Here is a 6883-nt window from a genome sequence, read left to right on the forward strand (position 1 = left end):
CTTTCATTCTTCTGCACTTTACTCCCGGTTTGTCTGGATCACCATGGGTTTTAAAAACTTCAGTCATGCATCCTGTTTCTAGTGTGGCCTCACTCCACTAATTGCCATTTAGTTCACGGTGAAATAACTGCACTAATGACTTCAGCAAAGTCCAGATGTTCTAGGTCAGACAGAAGGGAAATATTTCTGATCTGAATTTTTCTATTTATACAAACCACTGGAAATGGTCACCACTGCCTGCCAAAAGATTGCGGGCACTAAGTCTGAGGTCCTGCTGTTTGGCTCTGCCCCGTGTGTTCTGTGGAGTGGTTATTACCTGTAACAACCCCTGTATTGGATTTCCACATTTCACTTTTTGCACCAAGTAAACATCAAGCAGCACCAGCAGGAAAAATCACTGGGATGGGTCCTGGCAGGCCAAGGCACAGGGCACACAGGACAGAGTGCAGCTAAACTTGCCCTTCCCACTGGTGGTTTCATCGAGCTGCTGCTTGCCCAGCACCCTCACACCAGCCTTGGGTGCCTCGCCACTGCTCCCAAATGCCTGCTCTGGTGTACCAGGAGAGAGCAGAGGCACTCACACCATCTCCAGTCAGCAAATTTAGGGGAAGAAACTAGAGGGCAAGACTGCCCAAAGAGTAGGTGGAAGCTATTCTGCTGAAGCCTACGTGCTCTGGATCATCACCTGTACGCTCTGCAGGTGATGAGAAGCTTCCAGGCAGAGGTAACATTCACAAAGCATCTGCTCTAAAGGACAAGCTACCATTTAAAGTGTTTGGACATACTGGGGCACATTTGCCCATTTAGCCCAATTTCATGCAGTTTCGGACTCCACTCTAGACTAGAAAAGCTGAAACCTCACTTTCAACATAATGCGACTCATAATGCAACTTCCACCCTGTGGCTAGGGCCTTCTCTCTATTACAAGATCTTTGCAGACATAGTTTTCACAACAAAGTCTCCGAGCGGAGATGTGGAGTATGCTGGCAAGACATTTTTTCTAGCAGTGTTTATACCAGCTACCCAAATGGCATAAGTTATACCTCTCAATAGAGCTTTTTTCTGGTATAAGAACATTTACCAGAACTGACAATTTAATTAGTGGTATGTTTCTTCTCTTCCCATGCTCTTAGGTGACAAAGCTGTATATGCAAGATGTTTGAATACAGACAGACCTACTACTTCTGGGGAAGCTATGCAATGGCCAGCAAATGATTCCAGCATTGATGGGGAGTGGAGGGAACTGAAGAAATACAGCCGTGACACGTAGGGAAGCAGCCTTCTCACGGATCCTGGGCAACAGTAACACAAAAATCTGGGGTCGGTTTTAGGGCTGCATGTTGCTCTTACAGAAGTTCTCAGGAGCCAAAGTGGAAGGAAACAGAAGACAACCACCAATTAAGCTAGTTTCTCAGTAATTTAAGATACCCAAGTCCTTTCAATCAACATGTGTACTGAATTCTCATTAGCTTTACAATATCACCAATGATCAGAAAACCTTCAGTGTGGTACCTTCCCACCAAACACGTCTTTGTCGTCCAGATACACCTTCTCAATCAACTAACCGACACAGATACTTCCTCTGTTAACACCCTACAACTACAATGACTCCTGGGAGGGCAAGATGGGAGAAAGCAAGAAAGGCTCGGGGGGGGCAGACTCTGTTCTCTCTTGCACATTGTTAATAACATTGTCAGCTAATTAATTAAGACATCCTCATTATAAATGCAACGCAGAAAGAACACAACTTGATGCCAGGTGGGATCTGCAACGCTGTCAATTTTTTAAAATGTTGTTTAAAGTAGGCAAATTTGATCTGGAGCCATAGAAAGAATATATTTGGAAGACCACCAACCAGGTCATTTTTACAGAATCCCTTTTTGTAAATGTAATGGCACTTTAATGGAAGTTACACTATATACACACATAAACAAGAAAAAATTAGTGTATATCAGTTATGATAATGTTTTCTGCTGAATACTGAAAAATTACTGGAAAACCACTTAATAACTATGCAATGTTTTATAATACTGTCAGGTGAGCGATTTCCTGCTCTAAGGGGAGACACAGCCCTGCAGTTAATTTCACTGGGTTGCACTCAGGGACTGTTCCTATGCATACAAGTGCTCTTAGTAGTTACCTTGTTTGTGATGACATAAAAGGGGGTACAGAACACACCCTCTGCTCTGCCAGGACCCAGAAACATGAGATAATTTTGGTATTATAGACCGGTGAGAGAAAAGGCCATCGAGATTTTTGGTATTTGTTTTTGAAGTTTTAGTTTTATCCTAGGATGAAGGAGTCTGAGCATCTCTGCAACAGATGAACTGAGAATGTTCCAACCTTTATTGACAGTACCACCACTGTAATACAGCTCCTAATAATTTGTTTACCTCAGCATTAGAAAAATAAATCAGAAGAAATTGATCAGGAGGCAGAAAATTAAGATTGGGTAATTCAGACTCTATGGCAGGCATGATACACCTAACAGAGTTGTTGGGCAATTTGCAGCTGGCATTGCCAAGCACAACTAAGTGGTGGTATCACCTGAAAGAGGCACAGCCATGCAGCAAAACCCCTTTAGCTCTTTCCTCCTTCTTCCCTTCATGTGGCTCACCATTAGATCAGAGCTGCATCTTCCCTGTACCACACTGATCTCAGCACTGATCTGTAGTGGAAAGAGTTTAGACCTTATTTGTTCCTTATTTTGCACTTTGTTTCCTATATTCAGTGCAAGCAAAACTGTGCATCTTTCCTAGGTTTAAACACATTTGTGGTTTTGCCCATATTATACATTGCTACAGCTAGACACAACTCCAAGCCCTAGCAGCAGGTTTGTACAAAAGGTGGGCACACAGTTCTGATTCCTCATTATGAAGTGGGGGAGAAACTAAGTGTCCTCTGTGTCTTACAGATTTTTTCAGAGTGGAGGAAACACCCTAACTTTTCAAAATACACCTTCCAGAATAAACATGCTGTGGAAGAGGTGGCAAGGATCTTCTGTTGTATTAGGTGTTTTCATTCCAAATAATTTTATTCCTAGGATTAAATAATCTCTAACCCTGATTTAAGTTTCCATATCACCTTCCACTGAAGCCAGTGAGGATGAAGGGCCCAACTGTGCACATCTACTTGCGAGTTCTTCCTTTAAAAGTAGGGGCAGTTACAATGTGCTTGCATTTACTGGGATTTATTTAACTGACTTTCAGCATACCTGACTGGCCATGTGGATTTGCAGTCTCACGGACTGCGATTTGGGCTTTGGGGTATATCGAGCTTGCATGCTGAGAGCAAAACTGCAACTTTGAACAGTTTTTAGGTGGTTGTGGTCAGGGTAAAGCAGCCATTTGGTACTGTGTACACACTATTTTTAAGCACTGACCCCATCTTTGATCTCCTTCCAATGCCTTCCCCACATACAGCTCACTAACAGAGCAAAATACACTTCTTTGTGGCAATTCCTGGGTTTTTTGTTTTGGTTTTGGTTTGGGGTTTTTTATGTTGGTGTTGTTTTTTTAAAGGAGGGAGATTCTCCCAATTCTTACTCACCGAATTTGGAGAACAGACAAATATTAGTGGCTGCTAGTCAGATTCTAGCAGAAAAAACATGGAGTAAGAAAACTAATGGTTGTTCAACTCAGGCTTTTTCTGTAATATATTGTCAGGATTACTTAAATGGTGGACTCCGACCCAGACCCAGCCTGAGGTAACTCTGTTCACAGCACCACAAGGGCCCCTGCACCAGCGGCATGCAGACATCAAAGGCTCCTTTTGCAGTTCCAGAGGAGCTGGTGCTTCATTTCACTCACCATTTTAAATACCTACTTTAAGATGAGATTAAGTGACCCCCATTTTTGTTTTACATTGGCAGTAAGGAGACTCAGGGGTGGCAACTGTACCTTATAAATACATAGGTTTGATAAACAAGCCTTGAGATCAGAAACAGAGACACCAATGGAGACATGAGGGACCTTACCAGAGGAAAGTATTTTGGTATTCCTGGTATTCTGTCCCATGAACTGCTGCTGCATTTGACTTTAGAAAGTCACTGAAAAAAAAAAAAAAAAAGCAGACAAAGTCCCACCCAAGATATTACTTGGACATAAAGGACCGAACTTCTTTCTCCCTATTCCCAGTTCAGGATTGTATCCACTGAACTACAAATCAGGATCTCTCTCTCCTTCTTTCTCTCCTTCTTGCCCCAACACTTCAGCATTCCTGGCTGCACAGATCCACCTTCAGCAGGGTGGGGGGACACTGCCTACACAGGCAGACTGAAAGGGCTGGATGAGTTCAGAAAATAAACCAGTAAAAATTGCTACTACAGAAACTCCCTAACACAGGAAACAGCTAATAAAATGGACATCTGTTTGCTAGGAAAATATATACCAAATTATTGTACATTTAAAAAGTCTTAAGGACTTCAGACTTTCAAGTACAAATGAGTGTGAAACGGGCATCATGATTATTAAAGTCAGGAAATAAAGGGGTAGAGATAACATTATTATCTTTGAGTACATTATCTCTTTCAGGGAGGGAAATATGTAATGCCCATGTGCACGTGTAAGTGTGCGAATACATGCAGTGGGGGAGTCAGGAAAGGAAACAATTTTATTTTCCTAGACTTCCTATGAAAAAGAAATAGATAGTGTATTTTTCCTTAAATAAACAAAGTAAAAGTTGCAAAGTAACAATACAGAAATTTCTCCTTTGTATCAGCACAGATTTCTGAAGTATTAGACTACAATACATTTTATAATATGATGAACTGGTAAATGTTTTCAAGGGTAAAACAAAGAATACTATCTTAATCTAATGGAATATTATTTTATATTTTTTATAATAAATATATTTTTCATATATATATAAATATATATATAATAAAATATATTTTTTAAATATAGCTAAAAGAAAATATTAAAATTGCTTGATGCAAATAGTAACTGCTGTCTTGACTTTGACTTTATGCATACAACAAATTAGCTCATGTTTAAAGCTGAAAGGATTTGTTTGGGCTTGTCATAGTCTTTCTGTTTGCCTTAATGTTATCTTACCATACTATCTTCTAAGTATGGGAAGTTTACTTGGAAACATTTTTATTTTTTTTCAGTTGACCACAATTCCTTGAGATAATTGTTTTAACTTTACCTTTATGGCTGGGCTGTTTCAAGTCTATATAGCATACCAAAATTATCTTGTATTGAATTTGAGAGCTTTCTCCCAGGAACCAAAACTTTTAAAATGCAATTCTTTCCTTCCCTGAGGTCATTTTCTGACAGTAAGAGCTAGTGGGCTTCTAAGTTCTCTGCTCAAAGCACCTTCAAGGCATTTCCTTCCACTCTGTTCTTTGTTTTATGAATTTTCTCATGGCTACCCAGGTAATTTTCACCAATATTCAGCACAAAGTTTCACTAACTGCTCAACAACTATCAGTGAGCAGATTCCAGGTCTTCCAGGCCATTCAGATGCTGCAAATTGCCTTCAGACCTGGGAACCACTGCAGGCAGAATAAGCCAGCCCCTCAGAGACAGAGAACATGAGGGACCACCAGGACTCCTACAGCAAGGGCCCTCAGACTTTTTAACCAGGGGGCCGGTGCGCAGATGCAGTGTCAGGCAGTCATCTGCGGCTGCTTGGTTTCCCCCCCCAACCCCTGGCGGGGGGGGGGCAGGGGGCGTCTGTAAATACCGGGGGGCAGATTGAGGACCCTGGGGGCCGTATCCGCCCTGCGGGTCGTAGTTTGAGGACCCCTGCCCTACAGGAACCGGAGAGACATTGAAGACCAGTTATAAATCAGCTCACCACCTACATAAACCTATTTTAAGAAAATAGAGTTGGTAGACACTGACAAACCCAAAATTCAAAAATCCCAAACCCAAACATTACAGTAGTCATGTCACAACCATGAATCTCTCATTGGCACATCATATGACTATCAAAGTACAGAATGATGGCAAGTCATTTGTATTTTGGGCGACTTTATCAAATATTCTGTAGGTTAGATTTCTGCTCTATTATTACCAGTAGACTGTAACTTTGCATACAAAGATTGGGATCCATGATACATACATCTAACACAATGCAGTCTATGTCCTAAAGGGCTTCCAAGCTAAGTAGAAGAAACGCACAGCAGAAATAAAAAGCCACACTACCCTCACTCTTTGCAGTTGGTGAGCTGAGGGACAGATTTGCTCTAGGTTTCACAACAATCACTGGCAAAGCTGGGAAACAATTCAAGACCTGTGTCTGAACCATAAAACCATGCTTGCTCTCTTGGCATAGAGAGAAGCAAGAACATGCCAGAGATGCAAAGCAAACACCAAGTTGTAGAATGGGCTCCTAAAGTATTTTGTTCCCTGGAGAGAGATTAAAGTCTTGCAGTACATATAAACACCTGCCTAATGATGACAGAATTAAATTTATTGCTTCATGCAGCAAAAATGCCTCAGAAATAAGATACTAGATGTACTACTGAGATCATCCAAAACATAGCACATGTTGTAGTTATCACAAACTTCAGGTGATCAGCCTAAAACATCTGCAGCACATGTACTATCTGGTGAACACCAAGGCACAGCTCATAGAAACTCTGCCTGGGACCCTCCAGAGATTGTAAAGTAGCTGAGACATGATAGACTCGAAAGAACACCTCACTTCATGAACTTCCACCACTACCCCAGCACAGCAGCACCAGTGGAAGCACTGTCAAATGCCTAAGCTGTGCACCTTCTCCTTCAGCTTATCACACTCTTAGGTTAGTGAAAACACATTTTTGAGGCTGGGATAATAAGTCTGAACAGAGACCTTAACACAGAACTGCTGCACCTTCTCCTTCAGGAATCAACTATCTTCTATAAGCACTTAAGCTAAAAAATATTTCTAA

Source organism: Falco punctatus, assembly GCF_963210335.1.
Source record: "Falco punctatus genome assembly, chromosome: 5".
NCBI lineage: Eukaryota > Metazoa > Chordata > Aves > Falconiformes > Falconidae > Falco > Falco punctatus.